The sequence below is a fragment of the Macaca fascicularis genome, chromosome 4 (assembly GCF_037993035.2).
Source record: "Macaca fascicularis isolate 582-1 chromosome 4, T2T-MFA8v1.1".
Taxonomy (NCBI): Eukaryota; Metazoa; Chordata; class Mammalia; order Primates; family Cercopithecidae; genus Macaca; species Macaca fascicularis.
The window spans coordinates 36,904,061-36,926,349 of NC_088378.1; positions in this window are offsets into that span (position 1 = coordinate 36,904,061).

Here is a 22,289-nt window from a genome sequence, read left to right on the forward strand (position 1 = left end):
ATTAACTCTTCTGTTTTCACTCCTCCATCATGAGTAATGGCAACTCAGAAATGCCCTCTATGATGTCGCGTCACAAAAGGCTCAGAAAATTACCCCTTTCCCCTATTGTCTGTCTGTTTTCTTTTGTTCCTTCTCCACTCACCACGTTCACTGGCAGCCATGAATAAAATGTAACATGCTAAATGACTGACATCCATTAAAGCTCCTCGACAAACCTTCGGCTGTGTTTTGAAAGGCCTCTGGAAGGAAAAGGATTGTGTGCTCTTTGAATCTTGGTCTGCTGAACGCCTGCCAAGTGAAGGCTGCTCCATTCAAAGGGCTGAGTGAATAAATGAGAATAACATCCTTGGGGACCCGCGGGATCAGTTTACTCCGAAAATGCTCAGCTTCACAAAGGGTCAGAGTCACAAGGTAAATGAAAATGGCTAGAAAAGGACTTTGATGGCCGAAACACTGTAACAGTAGAGGACTTGAAAGAAAACTTTATTTAAAAAAAAATAAAAAAGAGGAAAAAGAGAAAAGCGGGGGCAGGGGAATCTCAGAAAGGGAAAATCAGTTGATAAGAACAAAATGCTTTGACAGCGACATCAGTGAATATTTGCTTATAAATTATACACAGGTAGTATATACACAAATGTATGTGCTTGTGAAAATGTATAAACTTTTCATACACATCTGTAAACACCATGAACTAATTTTACTTTACACATGAATAAAAACTGGGTCAAGCCTGTTAGCTCATTTTCTTGGTGGGCTACAAGTACTCTAATTGTCATCTTAGTTAAAAGTGATAAAATCTGCAGTGCCATCAAAGATGCCATTTCTTTGGATCACTCCTTGTTTTTTTGGTTTTTTTCACACACTATTTCTCAGTTAGAATCATTTCTATTTAACCACTTTAATGGAGGTGAATTAGAAGCAGTTTTTAGGCAAGGAAATCAGAAAAACCACAAGAATTCTTGACACGTTTCCACAGAGACCCCTGCATGGTGCCTGACACAGGGTCACTCATACCAGACCCTCGAGCCCCTGACACTTTCAGCTAATTTTTAGGTTTATAGACTGGTAGTTTCAAAGAAATTCTGCAGTATTAGCTATATCAGATTATCTCCCGTAAAGATGTAAGTGAAGTTCAGGTCTCTCCTTTAAAAAAAAAAAAAAACTCAGCAAATGATAATTATGACAGAGGTAGGAGCTAAAGTAGTTGAAGTAGAGGAAAGAGAACAGTGGCAAACGACGGCCTTGCCCCTGCAGGTCTGGTTTCCAGGAGAGGCGACATCAGACAAACTCAACCTTGAATGGTGGGATGGGTGAAATGTGCCCCTCTGCCTTCCAAAGTTCTGTCCCCGGAACCTGTGAATGCAAGCTGATTTGGAAAAAGGATCTTTGCAGATGTAGTTAAATGAAGGAATCCAAGATGAGCTCATCATGGATTAGGATGGGCTCCAAATCCTTGGACAGTGTCCTTTTTAAAGAAGAGAGGGGAGAACACAGGGAAGAAGGGAATATGAAGTCAGAGACAGATATTGGAGGAATGTGTTCCTAAGCCAAGGAATGCCAAGGGTTGTGGGCAACCACAAGAAGCCAGGAGACAGGCATAGATCAAGTTCTCCCTCCCAGCTTCAGAAGGAACGACCCTGCTGACACCTTGATTTAGGACTTCTGGTTTCCAGAACTGTAAGAGAATAAGGTTCTGTTGTTTTCAGCCACCAAGTTTGTAGCAGTTTGTTACTACTACTCCGGGAAACAAAGACCGATGGCAGTGGCTGGGTGCTGCTGCAATCGTGGGGTCATTCATTTTGGGCTTGCTGCTCTCCAGGAAGAGAGAAAACAATTGGGGTAGATGATTGCATTACGAGTGACAATGGCCACATAGGCACTCTCTGGTAGAGGTCTCCCTGGTGATCATTTTTCCTAAAAGACCTCTGGTTTTCAATCACCAGACACGCATATCTCCTCAGAACAACGTTATTTAGCCGATGTTTGTAAAGGAAAAAAAAAAAATTGTTCCCCCAAACTCATTAGTCTATGGGAAAAAGCTCATGTTATGTTCCAAATATCATTGGTATCAGAATGGCATGTCAAAGGCTGCTGATGTTAAGGCCGTGGTACTCCACACAAAGCAACTGCATGTGTTAACTGCAATATTAACTCTTCGATAATTAAAAATTGATGTTTTAAGCAGTTTATATTCTAATTTACTAGTTTGTTACTTATATAGAGGAGTCTTACTGTGTTTTAATAATTTAGTTGGTGGTTTGGGGTTAGTATATAGCACATTTTAATTTTTTCCACTACAAATAATGGAAATTGACTTTCAGTTACTGTTTTCTCAAAGAATGTCTGTTTCTCAAGAATGTATTATGGAAGTTGTGCAGGAGAGGTCTGTAGTTCCTTTTATTGGTGTACGTATTTGTATACATATTTTAAAAGACCATGACCGTATGCTTGGAGGGAATCTTTTGTTAAAAGATGTGATTTAGGCCAGGCATGGTGGCTCACACTTGTAATTCCAGCACTTTGGCAAAGGCCGAGGTGGGTGAACCACAAGGTTAGGGGTTCGAGACCAGCCTGAACAACATGGTGGAACCCCATCTCTACTAAAAATGCAAAAAATTTGCTGGGCGTAATGGTGGGCCCCTTTAATCCCAGCTACTCGGGAGGCTGAGGCAGGAGAATCGCTTGAACCTGGGAGGCGGAGGTTGCAGTGAGGCAAGATCGTGCCACTGCACTCCAGCCCAGGTGACAGAGTAAGACTCCGTCTCAAAAAAAAAAAAAAAAAAGAAAAAGAAAAAAGAGAAACAATGTGATTTAGTGTCTTTACCTGTTTGAATTAGCAGTTTTAGGGAGTGGCCGATTTAATTTAGATTTAGGATACTTTAATGTGTACAATTTATAGTAGATTCTCCTTCAGTTTTCATATATGATACTGGCTGAAACAAACTTTTGAATACTGGTCATTGCTTTAAAATAAAGGTTTTACAACATAAAAATGTTGAAATATACACTTATTATGCTTGAGTTTTCAGGATTTAGATTGCACAAAATACTTTCTATTCAATTACCGAAAATTTTCAGGCCAGGTGCAGTGGCTTACGCCTGTAATCCCAGCACTTTGGGAGGCTGAGTTGGGCAGATTACTTGAGGTCAGGAGTTTGAGACCAGCCTGGCCAACATGGTGAAACCCCACCTCTACTAAAAATACAAAAATTAGCCAGGCGTTGTGGTGCACATCTGTAATCCCAGCTACTTGGGAGGCTGAGGTAAGAGAATCGCTTGAATTAGGAGGCGGAAGTTGCAGTGGGCCCAGGTTGTGCCACTGCACTCCAGCCTGGGTGACAGAGCAAGACTCCATCTCAAAAAATAAAATAAAAATAAAAATAAAATTCAGGGAATACGTTTGAGAAAAAGTTTCAAGTAACTCTAGATATCAACAAAAAATGTTTAGATATCAGTGGCTTAAAAAAGTTATCTATTTTCCTTGATGCTTCAAGCATTCCCAAGGAGAAAGATACTGGAAAATGTGGTTTAAAGTGTAAATTTATAGAGCACAGTCATAACCGACAGTTAATATGTAAGTACCTATTTGTTTAAAATATGTATGTGGGAAAAAATCCTGGTTAAAAAGAGAAAAACAAATTATCTGGAATGGATTTATCACAATTATGTGTTCTAAAAAATCTTATCTTGAAAAAAATGCCAAATAAGACTGACACCTGGAATTCATTATATTCTAGCTAATGGTTTCAATCAAATTTATAACAGAGCTGAGTTGGCAGCAAGCATTCCTGGACCTGTCTCTCCAATCACAGAGTACCCAGGGACACAGGCATTTACACACAGAGTAAGTTCAGTGTCTGTATTACTAATGGCTAATGTCTCTGCCACCCACATTTTTCACTCTCAGGGACAAAATAAATTTTGTTTGTTTGTTTTGCCTCTATGAAATGCCAAAATAAACTTTATTGTAGGATAAATGGTATTGAATTTTTGAGCTTAGCACTATTATAAGTTCATAGTAGAGTTGGATGGAATGGAGAACATTATATTTCTTTTTTGTGGCATGATATGTTTTCAAAACTTAGCAGTTCACACACGGAGAAAATAAGAAACAATGATTTCTTGGCACTGGCAGTGAAAATTTGTGTTTGTTTATTTCTTTTTTCATGCATTCAAGTATGATTCAAAGTTGACATTTATCTAGATTGTTTTTAAATCCAAATTTCTTTTGGAGTATTTTGTTAATTCTTCATACACAATTTATTTTGTTAACTTGAACAAATGAACTACCTTTTTTGTTTCCTTTGGGGTGTGGGGATGGGTGAAAAGAAGAAGTCTAGGTGAGAATGCTTTATTTTGTGTATTAACTAGTTTTTACAAAGATGCCTTGAAAAGAATAGAGAGTTGGAAACTAATTGTAAGTAATGGCTTGAGTTGAAAGTGCTGAAGAAATTCTTTTCTTATGTGTGCAATTTTGACCTTCAGGGGGCGTCCAAGTGCAGCAAAGCTAAATAAGCTGGCATACACCACCCTGTTTTCATGCTACCTGAGTAACCTTAGTTCAGAAAAATGTAGCAAAAGCCAAAGTAAGCACTCCTTCCCCATCTGTCACTGCATGGACGAGAGCTGAGGCAGCCATATTTAATCAGCACCAAAGTCTCCCCCTGGGTGATGTTCGTGCCCTTCTGTAATATTTTATTCTAAGCCATTTCCCAGACAGCATTATTGATTCGTGTCATTATTCTCCCCCAAGCTCCGGGAGCTTGTGCAATGTGATACCAACTGCAGTTCTCTTCATGAACATAACCTCAGAACCGAAAAGTAAGGTGACTGCTTGTAACATTCAGAATTACCCAGATGGCATATCATAGGCGTTTTAAACTCTTACAATCAGATACCAATTGGTTATAATGCTTTTGCTAAAATAGGAAATTACCAAACAAAAATAATTTGGCATTTGTTTCTTATTTATGCATTTTTCCCTTTTAACTAGTGGATTTATGCTTGTAGTGAGAAGATACTGTATTTTAGGTATTTTGTGTGGGAGGTTTGGCTGAGAAACTCCCCTCCCCTGGAAGACTCATTAAAAATAATAATACAAATTTATGTTTATCTTGACTAGAGTTCTGAAATTATTTCCTTTCTCCTCTATCAGAGGTAAAGGAGGACAGTAAAATTTTCTTTTTTCCTAATGATAGAAAATAATTTCTGAGAGGAGACTCTGGTTGTTGAATGTATTAGTGAGTGAATGAATGAATGAAAAAAAAAACTATATTCATTATTAGGCCCAGAAATCTGTTTACTCTCAGGAAAACGGCCCATTGATTAGTTTTCTCAAATTTTAATTTGGAGTCCAGCAGCATCCTTAAAAAGTATGCAAACTCTTTTTTTTTTTTGGAGACGGAATCTTGCTCTGTCACCCAGGCTGGAATGCAGTGGCTCTGCCTCCTGGGTTCACGCCATTCTCCTGCCTTAGCCTCCTAAGTAGCTGGGACTACAGGTGCCCACCACCATGCCCGGCTAATTTTGTTTTTGTATTTTTAGTAGAGATGGGGTTTCACCGTGTTAGCCAGGATGACCTCCATCTCCTGACCTCGTGTTCTGCCCACCTTGGCCTCCCAAAGTGCTGGGATTAGAGGCGTGAGCCACCACGCCTGGACGTATGCAAACTCTTATTTACCCTTTAGACACAGTATCATAAAAAGTAACAAATGCTCTGCACATCTTCCCTCCATCTACATCCTTGTGTACATATTTTTGGATAAAGGTCTGTAAAGTACTGCCTAGATCTTTGTAATTTTAGTACTAAGTTTTAATTTTATCTTGGACTCAGTGAAGTAATGAAAGTTGAAATGTCCACTCTCCTCCTCCTCTTTTGCCTACTCCAGCAACGTGTTCTAATGTACTAACTGTAGTACTAAACCCGCATCTCTAGTAGTATGATTTATATAGTTTGGATGTTTGTCCCCTCCAAATCTCATGCTGAAATGTGATCTGCATTGTTGGAGGTGGGGCCTGGTAGGGGGTGTTTAGGTCATGGGAGCAGATCCCTCATGAATGGCTTGTGTGCTCCCTGCAGTAATTAGTGGTAATGAGTTCATGTGAGATCTGGTTGTTTAAAGAGGGTGGCACCTCTCCCCTCTCTCTCCTGCTCCCTCTCTCGCCATGTAATGTGCCTGCTTCACCCTCACTTTTCACCATAACTGGAAGCCTCCTTAGACCCTCACCAGGAGCAGATGCCAGTGCCATGCTTCCCACACAACCTGCAGAACCATGAGCCAAAATAAACCTCTTTTCTTTATAAATTACCCAGTCTTAGGTATTCCTTTATAGAAATGCAGAATGAACTAATACAGAAAATTGGTAGCAAGGAGGAGGTGTTGCTATAAAGATACTTGAAGATGTGGAAGCAGTTTTGGAACTAGGTAATGGGCAAAGGTTGGAAGAGTTTGGAAGACTCAGAAGAAGACAGGAAAAAGAGGAAAAGTTTGGAACTTTTGAGAGATTGATTGAATGGCTGTGATTGAAATACTGATAGTGATATGGACAGCAAAGGTCTCAGCTGGAAATGAGAAATATATTGAGAACTGGAGCAAAGGTCATCCTTGTTATGCTCTAGCAAAGAACTTGACTGCCTTGTGCTCATGCCGTAGGGCTTTGTGTAGGGTTAAACTTAAGAGTGATGACCTACGGTTTCTGGCAGAAGAAATTTCTAAGCAGCAAAGCATTGAAGAAACAGTGTGGCTGCTTCTAACAATGTAGAATCAGATACAGTAGCAAAGGAATGACAAAGTTGGAACTTATATTTAAAAGGAAAGTAGAGTGTAAAAACTTGGAAAAGTCAAAACCTGGTCTTGTAGCAGAGAAGGAAAGAGCATTATCAGGGAAAGAATCTAAGAGGGCTATGGAGGAACCACTTTCTAAAGAGACTAATGTCACTAAAAGGGCTAACATCCAAAACAATGGGAAAAGGGCCTCGAAAGCATTTCAGAAGTCTTGGAGACAGCTCCTTTCATCACAGGCCCAGAGGTCTAGGAGGAAAGAATAGTTTCAGGGGCCAGGCCCAGGACCCTGCTGCTGTGCTCAGTCTCTGGATACTGCTCCCCTAATCTTGGTCTCTCTGGCTCCAGTCTTGACTCAAAGGCCCTCAGGTGCAGCTCAGGCAGCCACTTCAGAGAGTGCAAATCATAAGCCATGGCAGCCTCCATATGGAGTTAATCTTGCAGGTACACAGAATGCAAGAATGAAGAAGGCTTGGCAGCTTCCACCTAGATTTCAGAGGATATATGGGAAAGCACAGGTGTCCAGACAGAAGCCTGCTGCAGCCTCTACTAGGGAAGTGCTGAGAAGAAATGTAGGGTTTGGAACCCTGACAGAGTCCTCACCAGGGCACTACCTAGTGGAACTGTGGGAATGGGACTGCCATCCCCCAGACCCAAGAATTGTAGAGCCAGCAGCAGCTTGTACCCTGAGCCTAGATAAGCCACAGGCACTCAAGAGAACAGTTATGAGGGTTGTGCCCTACAAAGCCTCAGGAGCAGAGCTGTCTAAGGCCTTGGAAGCTCACCCCTGGCACCAGCATGCCCTCAATGTGGGACACATAGTCAAAGAAGATTACTTTGGAGCTTCAAGGTCTAATGTCTGCCCCGCTGGGTTTCAGACTTGTGTGGGCCCTGTGACCCCTTTCTTTTGGCCTGTTTCTCCCTTTTGCAACAAGAATGTTTATGCAATGCCTGTACCATCTTTGTGTCTTGGAAGTAAATAATTTATTTTTTATTTTACAGGCTCGTAGGTGGAAGAAACACGTCTTGAGTCTCAGATGAGACTTGTGGCTTTGGACTTTGAGTTCACACTGGAACGAATTAAGACTTTGAGGAAGACTATTAGTAAGGGATGAATATATTTTGCATTGTGAGAAGGACATGAGATTTGGGGGACCAGGGGCAGAATGATATACTTTGGATGTTTGTCTTCTCTAAATCTCATGTTGAAATGTGATCCCCAATGTTGGAAGTGAGGCCTGGTGGGAGGTGTTAGGGTCATGGGGGCAGATCTCTCATGAATGGCTTGGTGCCTTCCCCACAGTAATGAGTGGCAATGAGTTTACATGAGGTCTGGTTGTTTAAAAAGAGTGTGGCACCTCTCCTTTCTCTCTCTTGTTCCCTTTCTCTCCATGTGATAGGTCTGCACCCCCTTTGCCTTCTGCCATGATTGGAAGCTTCCTTAGGCCCTTACCAGAAGCAGATGCTAGCACCATACTTCCTGTACAGCCTGCAGAACTGTGAACCAAAATAAACCTCTTTTCTTTATAAATTATGCAGTCTCAGGTGTTCCTTTATAGGAAGGCAGAATAGACGAACACAGTGATCTTCAAAATTTTTGTGTGTAGTTAAGTATAAGTTTACTATTGGAATTCATATTTGTACAGTAATTAGTAACAATGAAGAATTTTGCTTGCCACATTTTAGAACATGAAGTTATTACAGTAATAATTTACCTGAATACCATGATAGATAATAGAGATCATAATAACCAAAATATTGCCAATTATTGAATATCTTCTATATTTCAGATATTCTATTAGGCAATTTATTAGGCAAAATATTAGAATCCAACTCTCATCATAACTCTAAGTAGATATTATACCAAATTTGTGTATGCTTAAAGTGAAACTCAGGGAGATTAGGTAATTGTTATTATTTTAACTAGGCCACTCAAGTTACTTCAAGGGGAGAGTTTTCTAAAGAATAATCAAGCTGCGTGTGATGACTCACACCTGTAATCCCAGCACTTCGGGAAGCTGAGGAAGTAGGATCGCTTGAGGTCAGCAGTTGGAGGCTGTAGTGAGCTATGATCACACCACTGCACTCCAGCCCAGGCTACAGAGAGAGATAAGCTCAGGTACAGCTAGTAACTAATTTTACTGAAATTTTCATAATGCTCAATTCTGGGCTGAGTGTTCTGCATACCTTTTATCACTTCTTCCTCACACAGTCCTATGAGGCATTATTATCCCTACATTTTAGACAAAGAAACTGAGGCTTAGACAAATTTAGTATCTCACCCAAACCTACAGTTAGTCAGTGTGAACATAAACCTTACTAATTCTAGTGTCAAACTGCTTTACTACTATGCTACACAGTCTCTCCAATATATCACGGAATTTAGTACGTGAAAAAAGTAGCATTTTAAATCAGCCAGTGGAAAAACAATACGTAATTCAAGAAGTGGTACTGGGCTAACTCTATAAAATTGTGGGAAAATTAAACTAAATATTTAGTTCAATCATACCAAGATAAATTCCAGATGGGATCAAATATATAAATATAAAAAATGAATTCATAAATATCCTCAAAGAAAATTAACATGGATATTTTTATATTCTTGGAAAGGTTGCTCTCAGTATGACAAGAAGACCAGGAATCATAAAAGGTTGATAATTTCGACTATGAAATGTCTTAAACTTTTGAATGCAAAATGTATTTTAAACCATTTAAAAGCCAAAAGCACACTAAGAAAATATTCACAACATATATGCTAAACAAAGTATTAATGATCTTAAAATATACAGAACCCTTTAAATCAATAAGAATAACACTCTAGTAGCAAAGTGACTAAAGTTTGTGAACAATAACCTTACAAAAGGAGAAACACAAATAGTCAAAAACATCGTAATGATTCAAGGAGGGCAAATTTAAAAAGGGAGATAACATTTTTCACCTCTCTGATTGGAAAAGATTAACGCTTTGTGTTAACAATGGTTTGGGAAAGTGAATAGCTCATAATGTAAATTGCTAATTGTATCATTGAATCAACAATAAAAAAGAGTGGGCATCTTAATAATAATTCCACTTTGAAAATTTTAAATTACAAAAATAGGCAAAAATAAATCTGTAAGATATATATATATAAAATACTCAGATTTATTTCAGCATTATTTATTGTGGAGAAAATTGGAAACAATATAAATGTCTATCATGAAGACATTTCTGTTAGATATTATAGTATATGGATACGGTGGAATACTATGAACTATTAGAAATAATGCTGCAAAGCTATATTTATGAGCATGGAAATATGTTCATGACATTTGAGTAAAAAATGCAAGCTACAAACCAGCTGTGAAAAATCATACGTGAATACCAAAATACATCTAAAGAAAAGCCCAGATGTCTAGTCAATAAAACAATCACAGCATTACAGTGGTTTTTATTTTTTAAAATTATTTATTGTATTTAAATTTTTGGTTTGTTTGTTTTATGATGTCTTATGTTTACCATCAGAAAAGTAAGAAAGCTATTTTCCTTGTGGGAAACTGCTGGAAAGACATACATGCATAGGCTGGAACTAATGAAGTGGAAACGGAAAGGAGGCAATACTGAGACCAGTACTGCCCAGGTTTCCTCCAGGCTGTGCAGTCTCAGGCCATCTCTGCTCCTGCTGGGCAACCGCTCTGTCCTCCTTTTTATGGCTCACATTTTTTGCCCTAACATTACTTTGGCTTACACATGGCTGCGGCTGGTCATGATCCACAGCATCCTGGTGCCATTTCAGAATTTACGTTAATTGGCTCATGGACTTACTGCTCTCTGGGAATTTCTTCTTATTTAAAATCACTGAGAAAAGAAATCTGAATGATCATAGCCATCATTTTTTCCCTTCAATCTAGGCCATGTCAGATGTCACTGGAAGGCATATGACTTAATTATCTTTGGCTCAGGTGCTCACTTCATACAATTACCTGAGGCAGATTAGAATACCATGATGCCCGAGTCACCCAGGCCAGCTCTCAACCAGGGGCTAGGAGCAACACCAAGGCCCTTACAATGGCTTCCTGGAAGGCAGGCAGGAAGAAATGATCGACTTTCCATACACTTGGCAATTAAAACTATCATATAGTGACTATTGTATTTACTTCCTATGACTGTTGATTTAATAATTTTAAAAGCTGGTGGGCTTGCACAGCAAAGGAAATAATCAACTAAATGAAGAGACAATCCACCTGAATAGGAGAAAATATTTGCAAACTACCCATCTGACAAGGGATTAATAACCAGACTACATAAGGAGCTCAAATAACTCAATAGTTAAAAAAAAAACCAAACCCACAAATAGGCTGGGCGCAATGGCTCACACCTGTAATCCCAGCACTTTTGGAGGCCGATGGATCACTTGAGGTCAGGAATTCAAGACCAGCCTGGCCAACATGGTGAAACCCCTTCTCTACTAAAAATACAAAAATTAGCCAGGCATAGTGGCAGGCACCTATAATCTCAGCTACTCAGGAGGTTAAGACAGGAGAATCGCTTGAACCCAGAAAGCGGAGGTTGCAGTGAGCCAAGATTGCATCACTGCACTCCAGCCTGGGCAATAGAACAAGACTCCATCTCAACAAAACAAAACAAAAACCATCACACATAATCTGTTTAGAAAACGGGCAAAAGATCTGAACAGACCTTTCTCCTAAGAAGACATACAAATGGCCAACAGGCGTATGAAAAAAATGCTGAACATTGTTAATCATCAGATAAATGCAAATCAAAACCACAATGGAATATCATCTTATCTTAGTCAAAATGGCTTGCATCAAAATGACAGGCAATAATAGATGTTGACAAGGATGTGGAGAAAGAGGAACCCTTGTTCACTCATGGTGAGAATGTAAATTAATATAGCCACTATGGAGAACAGTATGGAGGTTCCTCAGAAAACTGAAAATAGAAGCACTGTATAATCCAGCAATTCCACCACTGAGTATATATCCAAAAGGAAGGAAATCAATATATCAAAAAGATCTCTGCACTCCCATGTGTATCGCAACACTATTGGTAATTACCAAAATATGGAATCAACTTATAGTTGTGCCCATCAAAAAAAGAATGGATTCAGAAAATGTGGTACACACACACAATGAGAAATTATCCAGCCGTAAAGAAATAGAATAGAATCTTGTCATTTGCAGCAACACGGATGGAACTGGAGGCATTATGTTAAAATAAGCCAGGCACAGAAAGACAAATATCACATGTTCTCACTCACATGTGGGAGCTAAAAAAGTAAAACTTATGAGGTTAGAGAGTGGAATGGTGGTTACCAGAGGCCGGGAAGGGTAGGAGACAGCAGGGCATACAGGGAGCAAAAAGAATATAAATGATTTTATTACCACTGAACTGTACACTTAAAAATGGTAAAGTTAGGCCAGGCAAGGTGGCTAACACCTGTAATCCCAGCACTTTGGGAGACTGAGGCGGGCAGATCACCCAGGCTGGAGTGCAGTGGTGCAATCTCGGCTCCCAGCAACCTCTGCCTCCAGGGTTCAAGTGATTCTACTGGCTCAGCCTCCCAAGTAGCTGGGATTACAGGAGTACGCCACCACGCCCAGCTATTTTTTTTTTTTTTTTTTTTTGTATTTTTAGTAGAGACGAGGTTTCACTATGTTGGCCAGGCTAGTTTCAAACTCCTGACCTTGAGTGAGACTCTGTCTCAAAAAAAAAAAATAAATAAAATAAAATAAAAAAGGGTAAAGTTGTAAATTATATGTGTATATTTTACCTCAATAAAAAAGAAAAATAGCTAGTGGGGAAAAAACATGGAAAAACAACAGAATTTCTACTCTGTAACTCTAACATCAGAAATCTGGAAAGCAGTGGAAATAAAACCATATTAAATAGGGAAACTTATTTTTCTCAGCTTAGGAAAAGTTAGGCATTGAAATAACCAAATAACAACAGTAAATTTGACCTTCAGGTGCATAATAAATACTCACACCACTGAGCACTCTGCTGTGCACTTTTAAAAACCATTCAGCAACTCTTCACAGCATAGGCAATATGATACATTTTGGCTTCAAGAAATGTAATATGTAAATCTTTACGAAACTAAACATCAAAGAAGATAGGAAAATAGCATTTAGAATTATAATTTGAATAATGTAGTCTAAATCTTTTGAATAAAAATGTATAGTAATATTAATTTTTCCATGTTGTACCAATTTAAAAGTTTGAATAACTTATACATTCTAAATGACAATGATCTGCATTGTCCAATTATTATGACTTACAATGTGGCTCCAAATATTTTATTACAAGTCACGGATCTTACTGATTCATAAACCAAGATAAGAAATTTAAGTAAAGATTTTGCCCCAATTTATAAATTTGATTATTTCCTTGAACAAAGCAAAATCAAATCTTGTATAATTATCCAGGGGGCTAATTTGCATGGCCAGTGTCAATAATGCTGTGAAAACTCCCTCGGCAAATAGAACAAATGTAGACACTCCCTTATAAGGCCAATGTTTTCAGATCAAATCTGAGAATTAGATTCCATGACATTACTCCTTTTCAATTACATTTATAAAAGGTTTTAATGCAAGTGAACATTATACTATTTTGTCATTCTATTATTTCAAAACCATGATTAAAATTCCCAATGTGTCTTGGAGTATGCCAGCACTAGGGATAGAGATTAAAAGATACAATTCCTAATTTGAAGGGATTGAAGGTTTAGTAGCAAAGACAGACAAACAAATAGATCATTACATTACATGTTGTTCTAGAAAAGAGCTCAGAATGTTACAGGAGGCCTGTTCCTTACTTCTTTTCTCAATCTACTTGGGAGTCATCTGTACACTAATATTCTTGTGAACATTCAAGTGTTTCAATATCCTGGTTTTGAGTATCTTCTCCAAGTAGAGCTGTAACACGATTTTTGGAATTAATACATAATCTACACACAAGCCCTTAGGCATAATTTCTATTGATATGAAACATGACTTTAACTTCTTGCCAAACAATACTTCTGTAGTGTTTCTTGCTCAATGAGAACTGTTGTATTGAGTTCTGACAGCAATAAAGGTGTTTCATCAATCCATCTCATGAAATAGTGGTACCCATCTAATGCAACCAACCAAACACTTTATAAAGTTTAATATTCTCATTTCATTTCCAAACACTCACTAAATACATGGGAATTTTTTTTTTTTAGCACACACATTGTTGATTTTCTGTGTAGGGTAAAAAGTATGTGTCTTATTCAAGTAATTGGTATTCAATCTCTTCCACTCATCTTGTTTAAAATTCCTTCTTTTCCCTACTTTCTAATAGCAACTTACAAGTCATTTTGTAGTGCCTTGGGTCGTCTTGTTTTGTAGATAAAAATCACTTAATACCAAAAGGAAAAAAGGAAAAAAAAAAAGTGAATTGATATATGAGCTAAACATTTCCTTGATGGGCAATGAAAAAAACTAAGGAATTTGCTTGATGATCCGTTTCATTTCCTAGTTATACAACTTAGAATAAGATAACCTTCCAAAGAATCCATTGAGAAAGTGCTCTTCTAGCCTAATTGTGGGATTTAAATTTCAATTAAAATTGGACTTTTCTCCACACAGTCTGCAACTGAGAATGAGTCTGGAATCTGTCTTTTTAAGGTGGGACTATAAGCCAGCAAACTCACCCTGCAAGAGAAAAATGGGAGGAATGAAAATTCTCAATTTTCAGAAAATGTGTTACTATGCTTTCAGACAAATATCATATAGGAGAGGTACATGATGTCTTAAAATATACAAAAACACAGTTTATAGCCATTTGTTTCAACCCAGATAATAGAAATCTATTATGGAAAATAATAAGTTTCTCTGAGAGAGCAAAGTGCTGAAAGAATGGGAATTATGAGAGAATTCAAGGCTCATTATTAACTTCCATGTTGTAACTTGTGTAGTAGATAAAATGCTCCTGATTTGAACCCAGATTTTCTTTCTTCCTTCTCCTTCTCCTCCTCTCTTAAAATTCCTTTTGGTTTGATGAGAGAATGTGAGGAATGGTTCATGATTTCAACTGTGCTCTATGTCTGCCCTTATTTTGTTTTTAAGCCTGGGACAATATTCACCCACCAGAAGGAAGGTTGGTGTCTGATTAAAATAGTCTCATTACTAAATCTTCTTTTTAAATGGAATTGTTATTTGCTGACTGGAGTTAGCCACCATTATCTTCAGACTGAATGAATTCTTAAGTATTCTGACTGGAAACCTAATAAGATAGAATAAAAATATCTTTGACCTATATGTTCCTCTGAAACATTTTCAACTGCATTGACAGGAAGTATAATAGCAAATTGAACCAGTAAAGTTTTCTTACAGGGAGTTTAAAAATGTTTACTAAGGCCCAGCGCGGTGGCTCACTCCTGTAATCCCAGCACTTTGGGAGGTCAAAGTGAGTGGGTCGCTAGAGGCCAGGAGCTTGAGATGAGCCTGGACAACATGGTGAAACCCCGTCTCTACTAAAAAATACAAAAATTAGCCGGGCATGGCAGTGTGCACCTGTAATCCCAGCTACTCAGGAGGCTGAGGCAGGAGAATCACTTGAACCGAGGAGGCAGAAGTTGCAGCAAGTTGAGATCGCGGCACTGCACTCCAGTCTGGGTGACAGAGCAAGACTGTCTCAAAAAAAAAAAAAAAAAAGAAGTGTTGCCTAAAGCCCTTGGGAGGGGAGGGTCCTGGGTCCGTGGTCCATTGCTCACTCTCGCTGTGCTCTGCTCTGCTCCTGATCTTGTTCCTGATACTTTTGCAAGCTACATTTCCAGGTGCAGGTATCAGCTGACTTCCAGCTGGGCTCGACCAATGGATGACTATGATGAGATTGTTGAGGGCAGAAGACAAAAGCCAGGGTGTTTCTCAGGACAGCTCTCTGCCTCTGGTGGCATCTTCAACAACGACTGCATATACTCCATGGCTCTAGCTCCTATCGGACTTGCCTGCTATTATTCCAGCTTCTCCTCAAGAGTCTTTGGCCTGGCTTCTACAATAGCATCTTCTTCGTCTATCAAATCAATGACATCCTTTTTGTCACTAATCTCTGGATTTCCTCACTGTCCTCAGCATCGTTTCTCAGGTTCTTTATCATCTGTGTAATCAGTTCCCTGCATTAAAAATCACTTGAATTAATTTCTTTTTTCCTGGTTAGAACTTCACTGATGTAGCTTTTGTTTGTAAGTCTTTGTTGAACAAATATCCCAGAGTTGCATATTTCAGGGAAAAAAAGCTGGGTTATACCAACAATATTGGCCGAATATTGCAAATACTCAAATCAATTCAAAAGTAAATCAAAGTTTTTTTCCTTCCTGATACTAAACAGTCAGTTTAATAGGTTTCTTTTCTTGAATAACAGTAATTTTTTGATTTGTGTTGGTGTAATTTTATACCACAGTTGCTTTCTCCCCCATAGTTACCAAGGGCAAGTCTACTCAGATCACAAAATTTGGAATGAATGCCTGCTTAGCTATCTATAGCTTCCTGGGGACTTTTTGGCCTCGATCATACCCCTGGACATATTGCATACAGAAACAGATCATGTTGACTGTTCAAAAATTTGAAATGGTGATATTTACTGTGAGTTTATTAAGAAAAGGAGGGAGAGGAGAGGATATGAGAGAGGAGGAGAAGAAAGAAAGAGAAAAGTAAAAAACCCACCTTGAAATACATGGGTATTGTGAAGCCTGGCTCCGTTAGGAGCTTCTAATTTAGGCAAGTCATTCTACACTTTGAAACTCACCTTAACGTGATGGAATTTGCATGAGTTCAGATAACTCAAAATTCAGTTTAAACACTAAGGACTATTTATTATCTCAAATAACAAAAGGTCCCACGTGGAGCTGCTCCAAGTTGTCCAGGTTTGGTAATGCAGAGCTTAGTGGCATCACTAAAGTCCGGGTTCTGACAGTTTATTCTTTGCCCTCCCGAACTCTCTTGTAGTTACAGAATTCAAGGCAAAACATGCCGCTGAGACAAAATTGAGCAGATGAGGCCATACCTTCTTTGAGTCTCTTTTTTATGAATGCAAGACCTTTTCCTAGGACTACTTTGAAGTTGGAATGAATCACTCTGAAATTTGGACATATTTTAGAAGTAATTTTAATTGTTATTTTTGGCGATCAATCATAGAGAATAAAAATAGTATAAACGTTTCCGATCAAAATCAGAATTCTCAGAAAGCATAGCAAGGAAAACACACCTTTCTATTTTTAAACATGGGTTCATACACACAGAACGGTTTGGAATTTTTTCCCCTGTGGGAAATATAAATAATTACTAAAGTTTAATGAGCACTTACTATATGCCAGGCACTGGGGCAAACATTTTCATTGCTCCTTACAACCACTTAATGAGATGGGTACTGTTAATATCATCCCATTGTGAAGATGAGAAATTTGAGGTACTGGGAGGTTAAATAATTTTGCTGCTATCCCTCAGTTGTTAAATTTGGCAGCAAACAAGGATTTTTAACTTAAGGGATTTAACAGCAGAATCCTTGCCTCCAAAGCCACAGGCAGACCAATACACGTTTTGTCCAGAATTCACCCAAACAAAACTCTCAGGACATTATGGATTTTGCAGTAGTTCTTTGCAGCTGCTTTGAAACATCATGATTGTTAGGGGCTTTATTCAAAAATCCATCTGCTTCTAGCATGTACAAAAGTGAGCACAGCTATCCCTTAGTATAATCAGGAGATTGGTTCCAGGATTCTCTGTGTATACCTAAATCCTCGAATACTCAAAATCTGCAGTCAGCCCTGCCAAAATATAATATATATAGGAAAGGTCAGCTTTTGGCATATGCAGGTTTTGCACCCCCTGAAACTATATTTTTCCCTCCGTGTTTAGTTGAAAAAAATTAACCTATAGCTAGACCCATACAATCCAAACTCATGTTGTTCAAGGGTCAACTGTGTATATATTTTCAAAATTCCCTAATTTAGTATCCACTCATGTTGTTCTTTAGTTCAGTGTCTCTCAAATGTTAATGTGCCCAACAATATCTGGGGATTCTGTCAAATGCAGATTCTGATTAAGGAGGTGTGAGGAGGGAGCTAACAAGCTCCACAGTGATGCCCATGCTGCTGGTCTGAGGACTACAGTCAGAATAGAAGAGCATTAAATGACCTTTTATATGGTGGTGGTGGTGATCTTGCTATGTGCTAGAGTCAGCTTCTACTGGATTGTGAGAGCCAATTGCCTAATTTTCAGGAGTCTTGGGAGTTTGTCGTTTAGCACAGTCAATTAACAATTAATTTATATAACCTGACAATAAAGCAAACGATATTAAAAACAAAGGCAATACATGCTCAACTTCATTACTTACTAATTACTTTACTACATTTCTCAATTACTGACACTCTGATGCCATTACATAGTGTCCTACTGCACGGTTCTTCCCAGCTCTGCATTAAGTGATGGCATATTGAAAGCTTGAAATTGATCATGGTGGGAATATTTACACCATGAAAATGGGAAAATACTACACATCACAACTTCCCCACCCCCCCACCCCCATAGACAGCCTGTGTTAAAACATTTACTATCACATTCGTCTGGTGAACCTATGTTGCGTTTATACCTAGGTTTACTGATGTTTTTTTTTAAAGCTGGTTGTTATTCCAAAACACAGAACTAGTTTCATGGAGCTATCTTTGTCTAATTTTATAGACTGGGTGAGAGTGTGAGGGAAGGTCTTCCAGTTTCAGTTTGTGAGTTAGCTGAGCTGTAGTTCCTGGGCGTACATATTAGTGCTCTTGTTTGGGGAAGGAATACCCTTGGAGCTCATTTGTACATGTCTTTCAGGCTAGTTACTCAAAAGAGAGAAGAAAGTACAGCCTGCGTATGCTCACACATAGGTTGCTATATATACGAAATGTCAACTTGCTCTATTGTTTGGACTCGATCATCCCCTCGTTACAGTCATTTGTTCTGCATGGTCTGGGCACAGTTTCATATTTTGCTTTTGGCAGCTGAGAGCTATTATTGGGCCCCACAACATCTGTTTCAACAACAGAGGGTCCCTGGTCAGAAAAACTAATTAAAAAAGGAACCCAAAACAAAAAGTCATAACTTATGTTGTACAGTATATATACAGTAAACATGGTTACCAGCGAAAGAAAGAAAACCCTTTCATATGGTTGGAGTTATTTACAAAAGTACGACAAGCGATGAAAGACTTGAGCCATATTTTGAGTTTGAGGCTGCAGGAGAGGATGCTAACTAGTCAGCTTCCCTGATGTGGGATGCTTTGCAAGGGCTGTGCTAATTGGCAAGATCATTCTGTGGTATGATCAACTGTATGAATAACAAAATATAATGGGTTCCAAAACATTCACTCAGCCCTTCTGATTCATTCTTCAATCAAATGTTCACTCATCAAGATATAAGTTCAAAGTCCTGGTGATTTCCTGGAAGGCTAAATTGTTTTTCCTAACCTGGCAGGGGCAAGGGCAGTGGTGTTTACATTGAACTGATGAAATGCAAGTAATAGACAAAACATAGAGAGATGTGGGACCAGGAACCTGTAAAAACTCCATCTTTTTTTTCCTTCAGTTTGCTTCCTAAGTTAAGAGATAATGGGAAAAATCTCAAATCCTCCTTTCTTCCTTTCACGTCTACAGGAACAGGCTTTCTACTCTTTTATTATGAATAGAGCCTCCTCAGTGATGATTGAAATGCTTTTTGTGTGTATGTACCTGCTTTTGAGAAACACAACCTTTTCCCACTTAAGACTCCGAATATTTAGAAGCAAATCAACGAGTAATGCTAAATCTAGCGTTTTTAAAAAACAATCAATAAATATTCCTTCTGTAAACATTTCTTTTCTACAGGGGCTGAAGCAGGGTTGGGCCATGTTGGCAATTGTGCTCATTTCTATTTTCAGCCTCTTAGCCTCACAGAACAGCTGCACAAGTGCTGGGACCCGTGGGGAATACAGCCCACCTGGTTCCGTACTTTTCTTTCCACCCAGATGAAAATTTTAGTCTCTTAGTTGCTAACAAGATGACTATCCATTTCCATGGTTGACTATCTCTATCCCAGATACTTTTGAAACTGGGTGTGCTACTAAGTTAATTCAGTGGCGGCCTCTCACACTCAGTTTGTGTTTAATGGTGTGAATCAGTGTGATTTCAAGGCAGTAGTGCATGTACATTAAGGAAGTAGGCTGTAGCTAAACTGTATGGGTTTGGGTCTCAGGTCTGACTCTTGTTAGTTGTGTGACTTTGGATAAAATGCTAATTTGTTTGTTGTTTTAATACAGTCAGTGATACAGAGCTTGCACTATTATATCATGCACTCTCTAAGGACTTTATAGATAGTAACTCATGTCATGTTCACACCCTGGAGAGAGACCTTTGATCACTCTCCATTTTTCAGATGAGGAGACTGAGGTACAAAAGATAGAAGGGCATATTCACTAAGAATGTGGGCTCTGTAGTGCTGTTGCCTGAGTTTGAATTCTAGATTTGCTACTTCCTGACTGTGCCTAACCTCAGGCCACAAAACAACAGATCATACCCATCCTACTCCTATCATTCTATTCTTTGAGGGATTTTGTTTTAAAATACAACAATATAGGACTGACTTATGATCAAAATACATAACAAACTCTTAGAATATATGTAGCTTTTAAAACAAAACACTACATTCTCCACACTTCTCTTATTTTTTAATGTATTAGTAAAAATATTATCATAGTCTTGCACCAGTCTGGCCTGGTACTTGGGAATGACCATCTCACTAATGTATTTCTGGAGTATCATTGTTTCTATAATCAATACGATAATATGGAGAGAAATTATCAGCGTATTTTTATCATTATTGACCCAGTGTACTAAAAAAAAGAAAAAAGGGAAAAAATATCATTCAGACAAAGAAACACAAAAACCTACATAGTCTTATTTGGGAAACTAGTACATATTACTGAACTTTCATAATATATTTGGAGAATTTTAAATTTAGTGATTCCAAAAAACATGTATTCATGCCATAAATTACCTCTCCCTCAGTTCTGCATATTGCAGAGCACATCTTTGAGCAAACATTGCATATCTGGGACCGCAGTAGTTCCGCTCTATAGGTGTGCCAATCGGTAATGATCCATGGCTGCATACCCTGCTCTGTAATACACCCACCGTCAGCCAACCAGAAAGCCCCAGAGACGTCTCTGGCCATCTGAAAACATTGCCATTAGAGAAGGCTCTGCCTGGCTATTTTCTTCTCTTCCCGGGAAATATGGCCAGATTATTGCTGACCTATCTTGAGGTTACAGGAACGTGGTAATCTGTTCTTTTACTAATGAATCTTCCATAACATTTCCCACAAAGAATTACTAACTACTCACGACGTTCATCAAATAACAGTAAGGCTGCCCTCTTCTCCCTCAGCCATCTTTCATAATCTAAAAATATGCCGGGATAGAGTGAACTTTGTAGAGTTTCTGTTTTTCTTTTAGAAATGGACTGAGATGCAGAAATGATCTTGGCTAACGTTCTTAGTATTGGAACTGATTTGGTAGTTGTTGCATGTTAAATAAGTGACATTGTGTATTCAGTCTCATTTAGAAATTGTAAAAAGCAGAGCAGATTATTTGTCGCTTTTATTTCTCTATAGTATTTTTTTACAATTTTCAAATTCACCGTCTTTGAATTTCTTGAGTTATGCATTTATTCATGGAGCCCTTTTTACATACACATTTAAAGGAAACGTGTGGGTTGCTCTTAAGTTCCCACTGTGGACATTCGATTGACATTTTTAAAAATTCCATTTATGCTTGGAGATTAATGGAAAAATCAGGGCTTTTAAAAACGATTTTATTTCTGAGATGTTTGCCTGCCAAAATCTGAATATAATTTAGTGTAGGTGATTCAGAGTTCTGTGTAGAGGGAGTTTGGATGAATGGTTTATCAGACTCACACTCTTGTAGCCTTTGGTTTTGTGTGTTGTGGAAACGGGTTGGCAAACAACGGGACGAGTAATCGTTCTGTGCTTCTCTGGTGGAGTAATATAAGCAGTAGTTCATGTTTTCAGTTTCCATGTTGAGGGTAGAGAGTCCAGAGCCTAACATTAACACTCCATTTTTAGACTACTTTGTTTTTACTTCGTTTGCTTTTCAGTAATAATTTTGTTTCATTTCTTTATACTAAGTCTTGACGTTTTGAAGAGAAGGAAGATAAAGTGACAACATCTTCTCTTCTATCATGTTCTTTTTGATAATAGCTTTATTGAGACACAATTCTCTATCATCCTTTAAAAATCTTTGCTCAAAGCATAACTTATTGCAGTTTGAGACTCCTGTACATTTAGCCAGTGATCTGTTCAGCTACCAGCTCTGAGATGAAAATAGGCAATAAGTCTCTGTTCCTTGGAGAACTTGCTTGTATTGAACCAAAATCTGTCCCTTTGAGGTTTTGATAATTGGAACAAATTGGAACAAATTTAATGGAACAAATCTAATCCCTTTCTCACATGACAA